This window comes from Macaca nemestrina, chromosome 3 (genome assembly GCF_043159975.1).
Source record: "Macaca nemestrina isolate mMacNem1 chromosome 3, mMacNem.hap1, whole genome shotgun sequence".
Taxonomy (NCBI): Eukaryota; Metazoa; Chordata; class Mammalia; order Primates; family Cercopithecidae; genus Macaca; species Macaca nemestrina.
This window is the reverse complement of record NC_092127.1, coordinates 150346077-150369136: the sequence shown is the minus strand read 5'-3', so window position 1 is coordinate 150369136 and position 23060 is coordinate 150346077. Positions and strand designations below refer to the sequence as shown.

General features: G+C 37.5%; 1 protein-coding gene across 12 annotated transcripts in view; it reads right to left on the bottom strand.

The window, feature by feature from the left end:
• LOC105487680 (cytochrome c oxidase subunit 7B2) overlaps nucleotides 1-23060 on the bottom strand; it is a 170047-nt gene that overhangs the window by 97988 nt on the left and 48999 nt on the right. For 8 of the 12 annotated variants that reach the window (XM_071093644.1, XM_071093643.1, XM_071093641.1 and 5 more), the window contains one exon: nucleotides 7502-7556. The exons of 1 other annotated variant lie outside the window; for it this stretch is intronic. The gene's annotated coding sequence lies outside the window, so the exon portion shown is untranslated. Of the gene's footprint in view, nucleotides 1-7501; nucleotides 7557-22257; nucleotides 22934-23060 lie in introns of those variants that run through there. 3 more of the 12 variants (XM_071093646.1, XM_071093645.1, XM_011751205.3) reach the window with 2 other exon arrangements.

Genomic DNA, 23060 nt, shown 5'->3' with positions numbered 1-23060 from the left:
GCCTCATAGGTAGCACTTTAAAAGTAAAAAAAAAAAATCATGCATGTACTAGCATTATGTCTTGCACTGGGAATAATTTAAATCATCTATAATATTATAAGTGATCTAATATATATTTCTATATAAAATGCAAACATGTATAATATATATATTTCAGAAAATCACTCTCAGTAAAATTGCATGACATAATTGGCATTCTGTATTAGATGAAGTGTGCAGGCCGACTATAGTCACAGAAGCCAGTTTGCTTATTTTTAAGGAAGGTTGAACTTGTGCCGTAGAAAAGTATCTATAATTCACTATCAGACGTGGTAGTCATGCATCAAAGCATAACTTGATCCATTAACCCTGGGTAAAGTATGGAGTATTTCGTGATAGCATAAACATACCTTGGCCGGGCGCGGTGGCTCAAGCCTGTAATCCCAGCACTTTGGGAGGCCAAGATGGGTGGATCACGAGGTCAGGAGATCGAGACCATCCTGGGGGAACACGGTGAAACCCCGTCTCTATTAAAAAATACAAAAAACTAGCTGGGCGAGGTGGCAGGCGCCTGTAGTCCCAGCTACTCAGGAGGCTGAGGCAGGAGAATGGCGTGAACCCAGGAGGCGGAGCTTGCAGTGAGCTGAGATCCGGCCACTGCACCCCAGCCTGGGTAGAGCGAGACTCCGTCTCAAAAAAAAAAAAAAAAAAAAAAAAAAAATACCTTGATGCCTTATTGGTATTCACAGTTTTGTGTGGTGTTAAAGCACACTGAAGATGGTCAGTCCTTACTATTTAAAACCTAGATCATTGGCGGGTTTCATTTCACTTGTCTTCTGGGAAAACCCTGTGTGTCACAGTTGGAAGAAGTGGTAATGTGCTTAAACTTCCTTCTGTAGCTTATCCCAAGACCTGATAATTCTGAATGGCATTTGGCCCAATCATAGAAATTTTATTCCAGATTAATTTTGTCTTTCCTGGAACCTTATTTTTTTCATTTCAAAATCTGCACCAAATAAATCTCAATATCATGCCATGAAATCAAAGTCCCCAGACCCTGTTTCTGAATCAGGTTCTTTGTGCATTTAGTGCCTTTTCAAAACATCAACTCGTTATAATTTTTATCTTTTATTTTGGGAATATTTTCTCATTTTAACTCCTTTGGGCCTCTGTGATTTTATAAATAGTGTCCTTATTATGGTCTGCTTCTGGCTTTTCTCAGAGACTTTGCTGAGACTCCCAGAGTAGAGCAGCCTATTTTTGTGCTCTCTTGAGGAGACTTGTTCCCTAGCCCTCCCTCATTGTGAATTTGTTCTGGGCTGTGGGCTGCCTGATGTTTTGATGTCTCTGTCCACTAACTCTTGCCTTTCAGTCACAGAGCTTCAGTTTCCTGTTTACTGCCCTAATTGTTACAGCTCTTTGCTTAGTGCTTCAGCTCGCTTGTCAGTAGCATCCTTGGTAACTTCCTATGTCATCTCTGGCCCCTCGTTCTCCACAGATTGCTTTTCACCAATTTGGCCTTCCAAAGACAGCCTCTCAGCAGCTCCAAGTCCCCTAGACTGTGCGCATTTTAATTATTATTAAGAGGCAGTAAGGCTGACACAAGTAGGTGACCACTGTGTTATTGAAAAGGCACAAGAAATTAGTCCTGTCCATGCTGCCAGAAATTCCACACGAGACATTCATTTCCTGATTATTGAAATTTTTAATATTTTAGGGCATCCTGATCAAAATGCAAATAATATTTTCTGTCAATTCTCAGGCTTTTCTACATAACTACTGTCGTGCCTATCATATATTCTAAAGTACACTGTATCGCTTATTGCAGTTAATTTTATGTTTCTGTGCCCTCATAAGGCTGAAAGTCATCTGCATAATAAGATATAAGTATTGGTGTGTCAATACTTATATCTTAGTGTCTAAGGTAGTACATGGTAATGGTGGGTCTTAATATATGGTTGTTGAATTAAAAAACATAAAATACAGGTGGAGAGATGAGAAACTTATACCATTAACTTTTAATACATTTATTTTAACAGTAATGCTAATGAGTATCCATTAGGGAACTTAGACAACTGATGCAACAGTAAACCCAGATAATAAAGGCTTCAACACAACCTGAGGACGTTCTGTCAGTAGTGAAAAGTCCAAGGGAACGCAATTACTGCTATTGATTTAGAAGTTCAAGGATATCAAGGCTAAAGTGTCAGTAATTTCTGACCTTTCCCTCAAGGTTGCAAGGTGACTGCTCTAGTTCTAGTCATCATGTCTACCTTCCAGGAATGAGAAAGGAAGGAGGGGCCTAACGGAAGATGAGACAAAAATCGATATCAATAAGGCAGGACTTTCCCAGAAATTCCATCGGATTTTTGTTTGTATCTCACTGGACAGAATTATGGCAGATTATCTTTCACACCAATAAGGAGAATTACAAAACATGGGACTTGTGTATTTGTTTTTGTCTGCAACAATAGGATTCAGCAAGTAGGAAAGAGATGATATTATGTTAAATAAGCTACAAGAACTCTCTGCCATGAGGGATAGTTTGATGCACTGAGGAGTACATGAGTGCTGAGAGAGTGTCAATGTAAATAGAAGAAAGAGCACACATGAAGTCAACTAATGGCTGCTTCCCCATCCTGCCCACTAATGGCTGACAGTAGACATTTGATCTATCAGCTTTAAAGCCTGACTGAAGGCGTGAGGTTCATGGGACTTCTAATACATCTTTATATTCTTCATTCAGCCTCTTCATGAGCTTCATAAATAATGATTTTCCTGAACATTTTCAATGTACCTGGTACTGTGATACAATAATACCTGCTTCAAGTCGTCCACTGTAAACAGAACTTTACAGTAACAGAAGTGGTCATAGGGACTTTAGTGGCCCACTGAGGAGGTAGCTAATTCAGGCTGGGTGTATGCTTGTGCAGTGGGAAGTTAGTCTGGGAAGAATTGCAGTAAAAAATAAAAGTAGAGCTGAGTTTTGAAAAAATTAAAAAGACTAATTAAAAGAAGAAGTACAGAAGGTTGTTACTGAAACAGGAGTTGGTGCATAAAGACAAAGGGAGGCAAAGAAAGCAAAAAGCATTCTAGGATCTGTAATTTTGTCAGTAGAGCAAAGCACAACATTCAAGAAGGGAGGACAATGGCAGGCAGTGAGACAAGCTAGAAGAGAGGTAAACAAGAACCAGATGATGGTCTTGAGCAATGAGACAATTATTTTAACCTGATATTAGTTCTATGCCTCAGAAAAACTAGCCTGCTATTAATTGATTAGAGAGGTGGAATCCAGTTAGGAAACTATTCTAACTGTTCCAAGTATCAGGGCCTAAACTAAAACACTATCAGAGGTTCCACAGACAGTAAACATGTCAAAGAGCCCGCTTACCAGATGTGCTGTGTGCGCGCGTGTGTGTGTGTGTGTGTGTAAGATGGGCTGGCAGGAGATGCCCTGTAGGGCAGAAATGAGGGTAAAATATTAAGAAAAATCCCATTTCTTCACTCATTCAATGGTTCTGTTAAAGGTTAAACTGATTTTCGTAAGGTTAATTAGTGTCTGGGGTAATATGCTATCTTAGAAACGTGTCTGGAATTGGTGGGCAAGAATGAAGCTGCAGACCCTGGCGATGAGTGTTACAGTTCTTAAAGATGGTGTGTCCGGAGTTTGTTCCTTCAGATGTTCAGATGTGTCCACAGTTTCTTCCTTCTGGTGGGTTTGTGGTCTCGCTGACTTCAAGAGTGAAGCTGCAGACTGTCGCAGTGAGTTGTACAGCTCATAAAGGCCGCACAGACCCAAAGAGTGAGCAGCAGCAAGATTTACTGCAAAGAGTGAAAGAACAAACCTTCCACAGTGCAGAAGTGATGGGAGCCAGTTGCCCTGCTGGTTGGGGCAGCCTGCTTTTACTCCCTTATCTGACACCACCCACATCCTGCTCATTGGTCCATTTTCCAGAGAGCTGACTGGCCCATTTTACAAAGAGTTGATTGGTCCATTTTGACACGGTAATGATTGGTGCATTTACTAATCTTGAGCTAGACAGAGTGCAGATTGGTACATTTACAATCCTTTAGCTAGACACAAAAGTTCTCCAAGCCCCCACTAGATTAGCTGGACACAGAGTGCTAATTGGAGTGTTTACAAACCTTGAGCTAGACACAGAGTGCTGATTGGTGCACTGATAATCCTTGAGCTAGAAACAAAGTGCTGATTGGTGCATTTACAATCCTCCAGCTAGACATAAAGTGCCCCATAGCTAGATACAGAGTGCTAATTGGTGCATCCACAAACCCGGAGCTAGACAGAGTGCTGATTGGTGCATATAGGATCAAGCTAAACATAAAAGTTTTCTAAGTCCTCACCAGACTCAGAAGCCCAGCTGGCTTTGCCTAGTGGATCCTGCGTGCCCACACCCCTCAGCCAGGGCTCAGCAGAGTAGGGGACACCCCCGGTCGGGGATGGGGGTTTTGGGAGGGCATGGGGGGTTGCAGGTCCTGAGGCCTGCCCCCTGCAGGGAGGTGGCTGAGGCCCGGCCAGAATTCCAGCACAGCAGGGGCCAGGGTGCTAAGCCCCTTACTGCCAGAGGCTGGATGCGCCGGCCAGCAGCTCCCAGTGCAGGGCTCCGACCCAGAACTCATGCTGGCCCGTGAGCGCAGCAGGCAGCCCCTGTTCCCACCCACACCTCTCCCTCCACATCTCCCAGCAAGTAGAGGGAGCGGGCTCCAGCCTCCACCAGCCCAGAGAAGGGCTCCCACAATGCAGTGAAAGGCTGAAGGGATCCCGAAGTGCAGCCAGAGCATATGCCAAGTCTGAGGAAGCCCCGAGAGCGAGGGCTGCTAGCAGGTTGTCACTTCTCAGTAAGACATAATAATACGCATACATACTCACAATAATGCCTATACATCTGACTCAAGCAGGACATGACACAACCTAAACAAGAAAACATTCACTCAGCCACTGAGGAGCCTAACAATGTGCTCTGAATTGTGATCAAACAGCCTAATTCTTAGAGCAAATCTCAAGGACTAAGGAAATAATATGCAACACCAGATTTTATTAAGCAAAGAACAGGCCTGTTCTGCTGTGTTTCTGTGATGAGCTATTAGTAGCCTTCAAAATGACTTACTAATGAAATGAGAAACTTATTACATTGGTCTCTGTAGCAATTACAGAAAATCTGGTATATAAAAATCAAAAAATAATTCTTAACCCATAAAGAAATTGATACAAGCTTCACAAAACCAGTGCAAGTAATTAGATACTTAAATTGAATGGCAATGCACGTAAGACTTATACTATGCTCCCAGGTCCAGGAAACAAAAAACACAAAATAAATGGTGGGTTAGACGGACGCAACAGTTTCTAAAATTAACATTCCATTACCCCAATTTTATATTATTCATAAAGGAGCCTTCAAGTTCACTAACCTAATACCCCTATTTGTTGTCACTGCTATTATCAGCTCAATCATGCTAATAACAAGCAATGTCTTAATGCACCACTTGGTTTGAAAAAACTTCATAGTGAAGAATAAATGCCCAAAGCAATTCTGGCTTTCAGACAAGAGCATCCATATAAAATGATTCCTCTATGCTTTTTCTGAAGGTTGCTTTCCTCTATGTGAAGTGGGGGATTCTTTGACAGTGATGACAGATAAATTAACAAATCAGTAGAAATGAATAAACATGATTAAATTAAATACACAGCACAGTGGTTATGAGCTCACTTTAAGTCAGAAAGATCTGAATTAGAATCTTGGCTTGTCCATTTATGAGGCTTCTTAGCATCACTAAGCCTCATCAATAATACAGAAATAATAGTACCACATTCACAGACTTGTGAAAAATAAGGGGTGTCATAAGGTCCCCATATCTGGCATATAATAAGTTTTATGCACATATTAATGTAAAAAATGTACTAAGGACATCCTCTGAAGTAGTGATTTGCATTCCTTTTACAGAAAAGACTGAGGCTCCGAGAGAGTGATTAACTTGTCCACAGTCATGATTTTTACAAGTAAATGTGAGAGCTAGGATTCAAACACAGGTCTACTAAGGCAGATTCATTGCTCTGATTTTTTTAATCCATGTTTTTAAAAACATGCTTTCAACAAGCCAGGAATTAATGTAAATATTGTATTGAGCTTATGGTTTCAGAATCAAAGGAGAGAGGAACATTGAGAAAAAAATAAAAACAAAAGCAGTCTACGGCAAACAGTTAACAATTGCAGTTCTGTAAATTATTAAATTTCAAACAATTTATATGAGAAATGGTTAAAACAATCAAGGTAACTTAGTCTGAAGAAGAGACAATAAGGGAAAATAATTGCAATTATCAAATTTACAGAAATGTGATTTAGAATATTATGTGTACTTTTACTTTGCAAGAATGGCTTATATTCCTAAAGGATTAAAAATAAAATACAAGAAAAAATAAAAGTTACAAAACAGGTACTTTGCTGCCAATTTCGGCTGCAAATCTATGGGGCTATTCCCTGGTGACAGATAATAAATGAGAGTACTATTTATGACATATGGGTGAATTATTTTGCTTATATTTGCAAGTTATATCACTAGAGAGGAGTTGCTGGCTTCTAAGGAAATATCAACGTTTGGGTTATTTAGTTTTTACACAATAGATATTTTTAAAGCAAAATATGCTGTCTGAATTCTCATGTTAAATTATTATAATGCCCATGAGCTTACCAAAAAGAAATTGTTCACAGCAATTTGCCACTTAACAAAGTTATTACCACCAAATAACTTGATTATTCTGTAAAACTTTATCACAATGTATAATTTCACACTTAATAAATGATGTATTATTGGCCATTAGCTTGACTGAGCAAGTTTAGGAATTATTACCAAATTCAGCTTTCAAGCTGACCACTGACTCCAGACACGGTCATGGATAAAGACAAGAAAAATATCAAATACAAATTTCTAGATAGTTACACACCATACTGACCAAGTCAACCCAGCAAAAAAGGCCCATCACCATCTAATAGCAAAATGAAATTTTTAAAACATCTACAAGTCACAGAAGCATATAAACATACAACCACACCAGGGGGCGCTCTTAACACTGAAATGATGGATGACATATTTTAATACACGTGGTGGTCTCAGCTGGCCAAATGAAAGATTTTTCTAAGCATGCAGTACTTGGCACAAGTGCTTATCTTTTGAAAATGTTTGCTGGCAATACACACATTTTCTTTTGTATCCAACTGTTCATGTAGTTAAGACTATCAAGTTAGTCTATCAAGTAAAACATTTACTGCTGATAAAAAATATTTTATTTTTGAAACATTTGTCTACTTAAACTGACATCTGTCTCTTACTGTTTGTGTAGTTGAGCTGATTCTCAACAGTAAACATCGTGCTTAAAAGCACATACAATTTTTAAAAATGAATTCAGTGTGGATTTTACTTTTTACAAAATTTCCTACCAGAACTTTAACTTCTACCTTGTGAAAGTGTAATCTGGGTAGTGTGGGTCTTTTCCATATTTTCTCATTACCTGTTAGAAATCTGAAGCCCAAATGATCTCCTCAGAAAGTTTCAGATTCTGCTTCCTAACAAAATACAATTAGAAAATTAGTGTCAGATTTCAAAGACAATGAAAAAGACAAAGGTAAGTACAGGCTATGTTACTCAGAAAAAATCACCATATACTACTCCATTAACAGCAAATATACAAATAATATCTGATTAAACTAATTTTTAAGGAACAACTTAAAGTTGAAAAGGAAGCATCATAAAGCACATGACAAGGGCCTAGCTACCTGTCTTCCAATAGTGGCAGAGAATGAGTCTTTAAACTTTTCTCAATCCATGTGGTTGAGATAACCCTCTTTTTTATACCAGCTACCTTCATGAGTCGCCATCCACCTGTACCCAACCTCAAATGGAAAGTTCTAGCCAAGGTTTGCCTAATATGCATGGAGACTTCTAAGCAACTTCTTTCATGTAAGTTCAAGGAAACAGAAATGGACTTATCTAATGTTTGAGCCCTAAATCAAATTAACCAGCATACTAATGCCTGAAATGTGGTTGAAAAGAATACATTTTTCATTCTATAGCAATAGTGACGATTTAAAATTTAAAAATCTAGAGAAAGTGATATATTTATTTACTACTTTAAAGTATATGTGAATGACAGAAAGTCCTACCCAAAAAGCAGATATTAATAGTTTTCAAGAATATAAGGACACAGAAAGAAGAAAAAAAAAAGAGCACAGGAAAAAAGAAAAACAGTTCACAGAAGAAAAAACCCTGCAGGAGGGGTATGCTGGGAGAGGAGTCAGGTGACTACCGTTGCCTGTTCTACCTCCTTCTTAATGCTTGGAGTGAAACAAGAACTGAGATATTCACCAAGGTACACGCAGCCATGTTTGGTGAGAGGCAACATTTGATGTAAAATAATCTGGCATATGGTTAAACTGCATGAGTTTCCATCAACAGCAAAGTCAGAGGCAGTGGTGTTGGGTTCTATGTGGTCAATCCAGCTAGAAGCAGGTTCTGAGCCAGTTGCTAGGAAATGGAGATAGACCTTACCCCCATTAGGGCTGGAATGGTAACCAGACGCCTACCAAGTAACCTAAATTTTAAATCAGACCCTAGTGCCAACTGAAGACGCTAAACAAGAAATGGCAAGTTTCAAAAGTTTTGAAGGTGAAATAGTTTTGTAAGTGCTTATAAATCCAGGATTAATTGAAGGTGCTGCAGATACCAAGATGAGAACAAGACTAACTGCGTTATTTGTTCATTCGTTCAACAAATATTTAATAAGCGTCTATTTAACATTTAAGGGCTCGAGATAGAGCAATGAACAAAAGAGACAGAGATCTGTGTCCTCACGAAACTCACATTCTAGTAGGAAACGGGGACCATAAACAATAAATACAATGAATAACTTATATAGAATGTTGTAAGATTATAAGTAGTAAGAAAAAAAGGAGAAGGGAGAGCAGTATAAAGGACATGTGGAACACAGGAAGAAAAAAAAACAGATTGCAACAACAAAAAGGTGAATAGGGTAGGCCTCATCTGTAACGTTTCACATATGAAAGGTCATGAGGGAGGTGAGGGAGTCAGCCAAAGAGGCATCTGGAGGAAGAAGATTTCAGTAAAAGGGAACAGTGAGTTGAAAGGCTCTAAAGTGAGAGGGCGCCTGGGTTGCTCAGAAAACAGCAAGTTAGCCACTATTCTGGAATGGAATGAAAAAGGGAACAGTGGTAGAAGAGACCAGAAAGGTAATAAAAAAGCCAGATGGTGTAGCTTTTACTGGGAATAAAATGGGAAGCATTTTTACAAAGTGGAGAGAAATGGTCAGAGGCTGAATATATTTTGAAAATAGATGGGACAGGATTTTCTGATAAGCTAGATGTGGGTATGAAGAATGTAGAGTCAAGGATGATACAAAGGTTTTTATCTGAGTAACTGAGCTGGCATTTAGTGAGGCTAGAAGAGTGTGGGAAAAACAGGTGATTGGCAGGAAATAATTATTCTGGGTTTGGGTATGTGAAATTTGAGATGTCCACTAGATCTATCCAAGAGGAACTATGTATAAACTATACAGTTGGCTATACTGGTGTGAAGTTTGAGGATGATCAAGCTTAACACCGTAGATATAGCTGTGAGATGTAAGAAGAAATGAGTGCAGATAGAGGAGAGAGGACAGAGAACTAGCCCTCAAGTGGACAGACTCAGGTGCTCCATTATCCTCACCTTCTCGTGTTCACATACCTGTAAGATTCCCATCTCCCAGAATATAGGCAGGATCTGTAACTGGTTTCTAACCGATAGAATATGTGACAGTGAGATGTATGTGCAGCAAGCAGTCATGCAGGGGAAACAATCTGGCAGGGAACGGAGGGAAACCTCTAGAAACTTAGGGCAGCCTCTAGCTGCCAGCTTGCAAGGCCTTCAGCCTCCAGCCAACAAAACATAAGGCCCTCCCTCCTATAGCTTGAAGAAAATAAATTTTGCAGAAAACTTGAGTAAGTTTGGAAAGAAATCCTTCTGAAGTTAAGCATTCAGATGACATCCCAGGCCAAAATGATACCCTGACTGCAGCCTTGCCGAAGACCCAGGTAAGCTGTGAGCAGACTTCTGACACACAGAAACTATGAGATACAAAATGCCTGTTATTTTAAACCACTACATTTGTAGTAATTTGTTATGCACCAATGGAAAAGTAATGTAATTCCTGGGTTACTCCAGCATTTGCAGGCCAGGGTGCTAAGAAGGCGCCAATAAAAAGACCAAGGAAGAGAGAGGCCATTGAGGTAAGAGGACAACCAAGAGAAAAGCATTTCAGCAAGCGGTGGTTTCTTGCCCGCTTTCTCCGAGAGGAATAGAGACAGAAATGCAAAGGAAAGTTGAATCTGCTGACCTTCTAGAAGCTGACAGGTAATCAGCATTGAAAGGGACAGAAGAAGCCAGGTTCAGCCACTTCCACTCCAGCCTGAAGGTCCTCTATTTTACCTCCTTCTTAGCGGAAGGTGGCAAGAGGCGGTGATGTTGCATGGAAATTGGTAGAAGCCAGAAAGTGTTTCTGTTCTTTCTGTTCTAGATGCTCATTCACTAACCACACTAGATCTTACATAGAAAAATTTACAGCTGATTTTAGCACAGATGAATTTTTGGGGGAGTGGGAGTCCTTGTAACCTAGCCAAGCTGTTCACTGCTAACTAAATGAAATTCAGCCTTATTAGGCTCCTGAGAAGACCCAATTAGTGCCACAGCTGTGCTAGTTCACTCTTTATAAGGCTTTGAAGGTTGGTATTTCAAAACTCGCTAACACTAATCAAAGTTGGCTCATTTTAATTACTAAATCACTAACATACCTATTTTTAAACTTTTCATTGTTATAGGACATGCTTGAATTGGCTTTTCATTTATTTTTCCAAAAAAAAATCAATACAATCAAATCTAATGAGCATTTATTATGCAAAAGGCCCTGAATTAACTAGGTATAGCTCAGTGAAAAAAGCTGGCCCTGTTGCTTTCTGTATACCTATAATTTGTATGCAAACTTATGCTATTTTTACTATTGTACAAAAACTGTGTTACACCCTAATGTGATTAGTATTCGGCTCTAATCTAGATTTATCTATAGGGAGCATACTATTTTCCTATAATGCTTTGAAAGCAATTTTCTTCTATTCATTCACTCAATGAAGATTTATTGAGCACTTAGTTATACAAAGTGGAAAGTAGGATTAAAAAAACAGAGTATTTAAAGTTCTGTAAGACACATCCAAAATATGTCCCTTTTATGTATTCAATACACTTTATATATATATATGTGTTTACATACATAATATATATGGTGTGTGTTTGTGTGTATATGTGTATATATATTTATATATGCACAATCGTCCCTTAGATTCTATGAAGCTTTGGTGCCAGGACCTCCCTTGGATACCTAAATCTTCAGATGCTCAATTCCCTTATATAAAATGGTGTCATATTTGCACATAACCTATTCACATGCTCCTGTATACTTTAAATCATCTTTAGATTAATTGTAATAGCTAATACAATGTAAATGTTATATACAGAGTGTTATGCCATTGTTAAGGGAACAATGACAAGAAAAAAAATCTGTACATGTCAGTACAGTTGCAATTCTTTCCCCAAATATTTTAAATCCATAGTTATTTCAATACATGACTATAAAATCCATGGAAATGGAGGGCTAACTATAAACACACAGACACACACACACACACACACACACTTTATATGTCTCTGTGTCTGCTAGTAATACAACTCTGCCCCTTGCACCAGCAGTTTTTCCCCAGGTTGTGCTCCATCATCAAGGCTAAAAGATTAAATCCATTGCTCCTGTGTTTTGCTTTGTTTAGTTTAGCAGTGTTCACTTCTCTCAGTAATGTCTCTGACATTGTGAAACACAGAGAAATATAAGATTAGATCATGGCATGACGGAGTTTTTAACTTATTTTATTACTTACAACTTTCTATTTTTTAAATGCCTCTCCCCATTTGAATGTAGGTTCCTCCACAACAGAGGTTCCTATTAACTTTTCACTGATGTAGTTTTTAATGGATAGTATATACTCAATAAGTATTCACTGATTAGCAGCTTTCCAAAATGATTTGAGATGGCTTGCATGAAAATGGAAATAGAGACTTAGAAAAGCACAAATGCTGTTAGATAAGCCTGTATATATTACGGCTAAATAAAGTATTACATAATGTTTAATACAGCTTTTACTTAACAATTTAATGAACTGGAGACAATGAATATTTTTAAAAATATGTTCATATAACTACCATACTTGAAAATGAAGTCTAGTCCTGTGCTTTCTCACAGCTATCATGAGAAACACAGATTGTCTAATTTTATTTCCAACTAAAAGATGTATTTTTTATCAACAACAAAAATTTTCCTAAGTGGTAAATTCTAATAGGAATTTATTACAAGGATGATTACACTAAAGCAAAAATAAGAGCATGTGTCTTCCTTAATGGTCTTACAGAAGATAGATATATTGATTTAAAAATGAGATACTGGATTGAATAAGATACAGGCCTCCTCCTAGGATTTACACTTCGATTCTGTTAACTATCACTCTTTGTGTTGTTGACGCCTCAGTAATTAATCATTAGGACAACCTGGTGAGCATGTTCAAGACTGAGGGGGAAAAGCAGGCTGCTAAATGAACAAAAATTTCTTGTACTTTCACAGTGCACAATGTATTCAAATAATACAGATATCTCACATAAAAAATCTCAATATACCTCAGTATTAATATCTATTTTCCACTTCCTAAAAGTGTAAGACTTCATTTCATTGTAATATAAAGTGCCACATGAAGTTACATGAGTGAATACATTGTTAGTCTGTAAAGCACTGAAAAAAAATATAAATTACTAACACTGTAAAGAAGTAAAATTATTTACCACAGTATTATATAAGCGATGGCAAATTGTTATTCTTCACTACTGTACATAGGTCAAACATATTGCCTGCCAATACTATGCTCAGCTACTTAACCCACTGCCCCTGTTAAGTGCAGTCATTAGGTGGTCAGGCTTTGAACTATGTGTCCAAGTCCCAAAAGGGCCAGAATTGACAAGTTTACCATTGTAATCTAAGGACAAGGAATCCATTAAGTTTGCTTGTGACATTCAATGAGGACTGGTTCAACTTAAAAAAGATGATGTTAGCCAATTTATTTCCTTCTTTTCATATGTGAACTAAGAAATACCAAGAACATGAAGCAGTGACAGACTGTGACAGAGGCATACAGAAAGAGGTAATCCAAGTTATTGTGGAACAAAGGCCCACAGAGCAGTAGAGCTGCTATTAAAAAGATCTTTTGGCCCATGAGGATCCAAGAAGGTAGGTGACTCCCAAGATGACTGGCTTTGCAATTAGATATTAATCCACTTCTAACAAGAAAACACCTGCATCTTGAGATAACTGGAGCAAGTATTATTTGAGAGGAACCAGAAAAGATAAAGAAATTGTATATCTAAGGTAAGCAAAACTAGTTTTAAAGTATTCTTAGATATTTATGAATTTCAGTTTCTCTTACTCCAGATAATAAAACTAATTTCAAATCAGACATGAAAGAAGGAAAATGAACTCAATGAATTTTAATAGTATTTTAAACATTTTATTTTGAAGTAATTGAGACATAGATAAAAGCTGCAAAATTAGTAAGCATTCTGGTACATCCTTCACTCATTTCCCCTAATATTAGCAACTTACATAACAAAAGTACAGGAAATTAACAGTGATCCAATATTATTAACTAAACTTTAGACTTTATTTGATATTCACCAATTTTTCCACTAATGGCCCTTTTCTGTTCCCAAAGATTGTATTCAGGATCTCACATTGCATTTAGCTGTGTTTTCTACTTAGTCTAATAATTCCTCAGTCTTCCCTTTTCTTTAATGACCTAGATACTTCTGAAGAATATTATTTTGTAAAATGTCCTTCAATTTATGTTTGTCTAATGATCTATCAAATTAGAATGAGGTTATGCATTTTTTTGATAAGAATACTACAAAAAAAATGGTTTTGTGACTTTCTTAGTGCATCAAGACCAAGGGGCTCATGATATTTATCAATATGTCTTTTTCCAAATGATGTTTACCCGGATCATTTGATAAAGTTGGTGTTAACTAGGTTTTCCCACAGATTCCTTTTTGTAGTTGGTAAGTATCTTGGGAATATGCTTTGAGACTATGCAAAATTCTGTTCTCCCAATTATTTTTTGTATCCATAGGAGACTTTGTCTGTGACATGTACTACTATGGTGTTTGCCTAATGGTAGTTCTCTATTTCTTTATTTCCTTCTACATTTATTAATTAAAATTCTACTGTGAAAAGGGGTTATCTCTTTTCCTTCACTTATCAATTTATTTATTGAATTATTTATTGATATCAGCAAAGACTCATGAGCATTTTGTTTTATTCTGGACGTTAAAATACAGTACTATTATTATTTATTGCTCATTTTGTTCATTAGGATCTCCTTCAGATTGTCTCCTATGCTCTTGTGACAAACCACTTTTTTCTTTTCTCATTTAGCACTTTCTAACTTTCTAATAACTCAACGTGTTAAATACTTAATTAGCATTTTTCTTGCACTAACCCTGAAATCAACTACTTCTCTAAGGAGTTCTAATTTCCTTTTCTGGGTAGTGGTGTTTAAGGACCAAAGTCTAGGTGCTAGGAATCATCATTTTTAAAGGAGTGCCATTGCTTTTGACCTCTTACCAGCCATGGCTAGGTTATATAAGTATGAATACACACACACACAACACACACACACACACACACACACACAGAGCTGATTTTCCATTATTTGCTATTTTATTTGCAAATTCACCTATTCATTAAAATTTGTTTGTAACCCCAAAATCAAATCAATTCTCAAGATATTTTCAAAGTCATTCATAGACCTGGGCAGAGGGGTGAAAAATCTGAGTCAACCAATGCACATGATCACAGCTGAAGTTGAACAAGGCAATGCTTTGCCATCTCGTTTCAGTTCTCATACTGTAGATACGTGTCCCACTGGAGATCTATCCAGTGCTACATTTTTTTTGCTTTTCTGTACTTTGTGTTGCTGACTTTGCTGTTTACAACAGACCCCGAGTGTAATACTGAAGCACTGGCTAGTGTTCTTAGGCACAGGCGGCTGTAGTGTGCTTTACAGAGAACCTATGTATGTTAGGTAAGCTTCCTTTAGGCATACATTATAGTGCTGTTGGCTGTGAATTCAATGGTAATGAGTCAGCAGTATGTATTAAATAAGATGTCTTTAACTAGAAACACACATAAAATAAGGTTATGCATTGATTGATTGATTGATTGATGAAAACGTGACCAGAGGCTCATGGGAACCTAACTCTGTATTTTCTTAGGAGCAGTGGTGTTGTATTTGCTAGCTCAGTGATTTTATGGCCCATCACTATTGTTAGTAAGAGGGATTAACTGTATTTCTTTATCTATCAGCATATGCTAAAAACGAACTTATATTGATTCTTCTCATTCTAATCCACATAACACCACGGGATTCATTTAACCCTTCCCCTTTTCCTTATTTATACACTTCTTTCTCCAACAGTCAGAAATCTGGCTCTCGTCATCTAAAATTTGTTTACTTATTTGTTCAATTATGGCATATACATAAACATTTCAGAAAATATGTGTGTACAAAATACACATTTTGCTAGTCAACACTCCTATGAAAACGTTTATGATTACAGCAGTTATGTACAATTTTTTTTTTAGTTTAACCATACAGTATCCAGTCAAGATAATGTTTTACCATAGCAATTTTAGTTAGTTGTTGTCTATTCTCTTTAGTGTGGTTATCTTATTCATTTGTAATACAATTAGACTTGTCTTTTATTGTTTGTATTTTATTTTGGCTTCCCTAACACCAGTATTTGTTTTAACTGTTTGTTTATTAAGAGAATATATAAAATAGTACTATAATTCTAAAAGTTAGTTACAGAAAGAGATATATCCATAGAAGTGTGATTAGTGCTAAGTTTTCACTCAATTGATTCTGCATTGTCTACAAATTATGAATTCAAACTCTTTCTATTTCAATTGTGGAACTTAAGTTTGCCACATATAGCTGTATATTTAAGTATAGGTTTTCACACAGGTGAAATGAGAAAATTTTAAAGCAAAATAATTAAATGTCTTACTTATGGATAATTAAACTGAAGGTTAACTGTTTCTTTAAAACTATTTTTAGCCATATAAATCAAAGCAGAAAGATATGTTGAGTAGAATATAGAGTGATTATTTTAAAATTAGACTATTTGTTGATTTTACAGTGCCTCTTATTCGCTTGGAACAAATATATTACAATCTATATTAACACATGCATCAATATGTATCAGTATACGAGATATTAGGGTTCTCACATTTACTCAGGGTAACTGGCTAGCTAATATGTTGAGTTTTTAAAAAGCAGTACTGAATTTATAAAACATGCAATAGAATAAGTATTCCTCTTTACATACTATATGAAAGGACATGTTAATACAGATCCCATGAGAGCACTAACAGTATACAGTAGTCAAGGAAGCTGACAGATTTGACAGTATGAATAGGAAAATTATTCACGATGATATTCAAGACAGTAGCCACTAGCCACATGTGGCTATTTCAATTCAAATTTACATTAGAAAAATAAAATACTTGCATTGCACAATGCAGACACCTCCATCACTGCTGAAAGTTCTATTGGGCAGCACTGTTCTACACTGTATATCCATAAGGCTAGTGCCTATTTTTCTTGTGCCAGCACAGTGCCTTAACACATAGTAGATACAACAGATTTGGGAAAGAAGTTAATAAATTGCAATAGTATCAGGAACAAAATCTGGCAACATGTATCAAAAGATGTTTATTACAGAATAAGACATTAAGAAAAACCTATATATCCAATAAGATGCAGTCATTAAAGTAATATATTCTTAAAATAGAATATTAGAAAAACATTAAAAAGGCTGTTAGAAAAAATTAATGACTTGAAAAGAGTTATATTCTATAGTTAAGTGAAATATGCTATTGTAACATTTTAATGGGAAATAATTATGAAAATATAAACATCAAAAGCTAAGAGTGATATCAAGTTACCATATTATACTTTTTCTTTTGTCTTTATGTATTTTATAAAGTTTCCATAATAATGTACTTTGCCACAGAATTTTAAATTAATTTTAAAGAAATTAACAAAAGATTATTAGGCTAGGTGTGGTGGCTCACGTCTGTAATCCCATCACGTTGGGAGGCTGAGACAGGTGGATCACCTGAGGTCAGGAGTTCGAGACCAGCCTGGCCAAAATAGTGAAAACCTGTCTCTACCAAAAATACAAAATTAGCCAAGCATAGTGGCATACATCTGTAATCCTAGCTACTCGGGAGGCTGAGGCAGGAAATCGTTTGAACCCAGGAAGCAGAGTTTGCAGTGAGCTGAGATCACACCATTGCACAAGAAATTAACAAAATATTATTAGCAAAAATATTTATGTATTATTTATTTGATTAAAAAAGGAAAAAAAATCAATGATTTCTGTGTCTGTGTATGTTTCTCTATTTTATATTAGGAATAAGTATTGAAAATAAGGATTTTCAGTAAAGATTTTCAATACTTATTCCTAATTTAAAATAAAGAGAGGAAAGCATAGAGGGAGAATGACAAAAAAGATACTAATTGCCATAGAAGAAAATATGATGAAGGCATTAAAAACATGCTTTTGAATAATATTAATCTATGATAAACTATCCATGTATATTATGAAACTCTGATTTACAGATTGACAAAAAAATCCTAAAAAAGTATCTAAATAACAAGATCCCAAATTTGTTGAACTCATATAATGAAGAAATACGTAATACTTATTACATGATATTAAGATACTTTAACATACTAACTCAAGTAGCATGCGTGTGTCAGATCATTTTTCATTCAGTCATTCAGACAGGTGTTTAAGCATTTAAATACGTGAAACAACAGAAACAGAAAAGTGTTTACAATGAGTTTCTCTGAGTCTTGGGTGACAAGTAATTTTCATAGTTTTAAAACACTTTCATAGTTTCAAAACACTGAAATAAGTCTGGTTTTCTTTAATAATAAGAACAATTAATGTTTATTTTAAAAATCCCTGGCTGGGCGCGGTGGCTCACTCCTGTAATCCCAGCACTTTGGGAGGCCAAGGTGGGTGTATCACTTGAGGTCAGGAGTTTGAGATCAGCCTTGCCAACATAAAGAAACCCCGTCTCTACTAGAAATACAAAAATTAGCCGGTCATGGTAGTGCACCCTTGTAACCCAGCTACTAGGGTGGCTGAGGCAGGAGGATCACTTGAAGCTGGGAAGTGGAGGTTGCAGTAAGCCAAGATCACTGCTTCCTAGCCTGGGCCACAGAGCGAGACTCAATCTCAAAAAATAAAATAAAATAAATTCCTAAATTATCTGCTTTCTCCAATTCCTAAAGATCAGTGAGGTTTGAGAGCTAGGCAGAAGGTGTGACTACGGGACCAGTATTTCTTTTCAAAGTCCTTAGCTAACATCAGCAAACTCCATCCTGCTTCCCTCCACACATTCACCTCAGCTCAGCACTAGAGGACTGGGGCATTAACTTTCGCTATTCAGATTATTTTACATGGACTAAGGTCATTTGTCATGGCAGTCATAAGTTCTCCTTCTCAACTGCAAAGTCCAGTTTCTATTCTTTAGTTTCCTCCCATAGTGACTCATTCAGTACGGGATATAACTTGAGCCAAAAATGACATCAAAATGTTGGACAGGGAACACTGCCCCTGCCCCAACCCCGAATAGAAACTTCAGTTTTTCATCCTAGAAAGCACCCCTTTTTTTTTTAGAAAGGGTAAAATTAATAGTTGAAAGCCAAAACTGCCCCTAGAGGCAAAGAGGTATTTTTGGTTTGTTTTGAATAATTGAGAAAGGGCTTAAGGCAAAGCTATTAAGATAAATTTTATTTGTTTACTCATCCAATAGCTGAAGGTTTGTGTTTGTAGAGGCAAAGAATGGTAAGACATATTTGCACTAGAAAATGTCACTATAGTAATTTCAGAATTTCACAGATAGGTGAAATGGTGAATAGGAATAGAAATAATTGGGCAATAGAAATAGAGTTTGATAGACCTGTGTAATGAAGGCAGAAACTTTTAACTTTAAAAGTTAAACTTCAAGTAATCAGAGGTAAAAAACTGAAAACTTTGCCATTATACCATTCTTACATGCACATCGTAAGTGTATTACAGAGTGAAGAAATCAGCACATGGTGACAAGGCTAGTGGTTAAGGGCACAGAACTGGAGCCTGGTGGTAACAATGCACCTCCCCTCCACCTCTCACTAGCTTTGTAACTCAACAAGTTACTTAGCCTTTCTATACCTCAGAGCTCCCACTGTAAATGAAGATAATAACAACACTTACCCTATCTGGCTCTTGTGAGAACAGAATTACACCACATAGTTAACAAGTACTACTTGATTTGAACTGTGAGATGGAAAACATTTTTCAGTGAAATCCATTTAATTTGCTTTAGAAATACCATACAAAGCTAAATTTCTTTTTGCAATTTAAACACCAGTTTGCACAGGAGTCATGAATGTTGGATCCTAGTTGAGGGTCATCTACCTCCAGGTGAACTGTGGGCAAACCATTTTCTTTTCTAGGCTTCAGTGGTGTCATGAGGGGGTGTACTGGATAAAGCCTTATACTACTTTGCTGCTTTCAAATTCCTATGATCTATAGAGCTGGGAGAAAAAGAGTTTTAATACTGCTGCTTACAAAATATTTTCACAGTAGGAACTAAAATAGTGGAACATTTCAACATATTTATGTAACAGCTAAATTAAACAAAAAGCAAGTAGAATTCCCCAGTGGAAGAGCTACAGAAGTAAAAACAGATCGAAACACAAGAGTTTTCAGAATGTATGCAATACTAAAGTTTCAGTGAACAAATGAACGGGAGAAAAGACCTGAAAAACTCACCCTGGTGTTGGGAAGAGTAAAAGGAATGAAAGCTTTTTTGTGTTGTTTTATTTTGTTTCTCTGTGTTTCTCTTTTTTAGAGTATAAAATGTATTCTACTGAAACAGTTACATCATTTTACCTCATAATCTAATTTAACTAGCATGTGTTAACTTATCATTTTGTGTAACTACTTGAAGCTGGTGGGGTTTTGGAATAACTTTATTAAATCCTGCCACTGGTTGACATCCCAATCCCGTTCCACCCCAATATATACCGAAAAAAAGTAAACAATTATTGTAGCATCCCATTCATATGGAGTCTCACTCTCGCCCCGGCTGGAGTGCAGTGGTGTGATCTCGGCTTACTGCAATCTCCACCTCCCAGGTTCAAGAGGTTCTCCCACCTCAGCCTCCCGAGTATCTGGCACTGCAAGCGCACACCAGCATGCCCAGCTAATATTTATATTTTTAGAAGAGACTGGGAGGTTCACCATATTGGCCAGGCTGGTCTTGAACTCCTGGCCTCAAGTGATCCTCCCGCCTCGGCCTCCCAAACTGCTGGGACTACAGGCATGAGCCACCACACTTGGCCACATGGCTTATATTTTAAGATATATTAGTACACTAATGCAAGTAGCATGTGGGTTTCAGGCAATTTTTCATTCACGAAAATATTAGTTTTATATTCGATACATTTTAAACATTAGAAAAAAAAGAGAAGGAAAGATATAATCCTAGAGCTTTAAAATGCTGCATCTCAAAGTTATACCTGACCTCATTATTTGGTTTGGCAAAGGTTGAGACACCCTAGAAGGAGTACTTAATAATTTGGGGGGAGTAGGAGACGTTTTGAAACACTATAGCTCTGCTTACTCCAATTCCTGATGAATGCTGCGTGGCCGTGTGTGTACAGGTGTGGCATTTGCCTGAGTCATAGGAGTTGTCAAGATTCTCAGTCACAGCCCTAGACTTCAGTAACTGAGTGGAAGTGACTTATTCTTCAGACATATAAGGAAATTAAAGGTAACCAGTTATAACAGCCTAACATATAGGAAGCGACTGACCACTTTTATAAGCTATTTCACAAACACCATCAAATGCTACTTACAAATTCGTGAGATTAATGCTTCTTATTGCTCAAAAAGGATGATTTTCCTCTCACTGTTCATCTTGTATCTGGCAAAGTCAGAACCTCAAACTAGATCTGTCGACTTAGGATGTAAAAAATACTCTTTCAGAGATAATGTGTTGTTCTTAAAATATGCGGATGAGTGTGAGGAAGAATACATGATTAGATGAAATAGTCTTACCCTTGGGCTCCATAAATGGGCTAAGATGGCTGAAAATGTCTATGTCTCACAAGGAATGTAGTGTTCTCCTCCTATTGAAGTCATTTCCACCTTTCCACCAAGATCCCAGCACTATCAAGCTACCTCCTTTCCTTTTACTGCCATAGCCACAGGTACACCTTCTTCCAAACATTTCTCACAATGTTGACTCAATTACTCTCTACACTCCCTCTTTTTTAACTACTAGGTCCTATTAAATGCAGCATAGATTTTAGAAGTCAAGATATCTATTTTCAAATTCTGATTCTGACATTTACAAGTCTGTGATCCTGATGAAGGAGCTTTCACATCTCTGAGCTCTACCTTTCTCATCTGGAAAATGGTGCTGGGGAAGTAGAATAACTGAAGGACTTGTAATTATGACAACCTGAGAGGTCTGTCTGGTAGCTATGACTGTTATATTTATGGGATTAATGGCAATTTTGATTCCTTTATATCTTTATCTGACTTTCAGCAATACATAACCTTGAGATCAGAGACAGGCAGAACTTATTTTCTGGTCCCAATAGGACCAAATAAACAAACCATCCAGAACCAGCAAATGGCACCAAATGCAACCTCTGGTTGCCCTTGCAGCTCATCAGCATAAGACAGTCCCACCAGTGCCATGATAGTTTACAAATGCCATAGCAACACCCAGAAGTTGGCATGTCTTTTCTAGAGATTTCTGAATAACCCACCCCTTAATTTGCATGTAATTAAAAGTGGGTATAATACAGCTAGTCAACAGCCCATAACTTCCCACTCTGGGTGCACTGCCTATGAGTTAGCCATGCTGTGCAATGAGCTGCTACTCTGCTGTACACTGCCACTTCAATAAGCCTGCTTTTTTCCACCATCAGCTTGCTCTTTAATTCTTTCCTGAGTGAAGCCATGAATAATCCCAGGATACGCCCAAATTTTGAAGCTTACCTGCCCTGTATCATCTGGTGCCCAATGTGCCCAGAAGATGGCAAGAGTTGGCAAGGTGGTGAGATGGCAAATAGAAAGAAGATGGTAAAGAGAGGTGGCAAGGCAGTGAGATGGTGACTGGTGATACAGTCAAGAGAGACAGCAAGGTGACAATCCAAGGTGCAGAGCTGTAGCACAGAGGCCATAGCACCAAAGACCTACTAACACTGCAGAGCTGTAAAACCAGTCAAAGGCTGTTTTCATATCCATCATCTTTCTTGTCAGGTGACAGCAGCAGACTGAGCTGATGGGCAAGGGGCTGACACTTCATTTGGACCAACTGTGGCTAGCAAGTTGATGGTCCGCATGTTGGTCTCCTTGCAGCAGTCAATCCCTCCCAAGCTTGGGAACCTAAGGGAGACCTTCACCAGGGTCTCAAGTTAGAGACCAGTCAGCATCATTTTGGCTTCTGCGGATGGGTAATTGTTCCCTCTGCCCCTTCTTTGACATCTGGTAAACCAGGAAATGAAGTCTCCGGCTAAATGGTCAATTTAAAGTCCCCCATAGTTTGGGTGCCCTAGAAAGAAGTCCATCTGACCAACTATATCATCATTGCCCCTTCTCTAGCTCCTTTTTACTTTAATGCCATTTTATTTTTCCACGGGTCATTTTATTTTCCTCCCTGCAACGTATGTTTCATTTACAGTTTCTGCTTCTACTCCCTGCCAACTTTATTTGGGCAATTGTGTAAGGCAGGTCATTTGGTTGTGAGAGGTCTCCTCTTGTGAGAGGACCTTGTGACATCAGAGTCACATTGTTCTGTA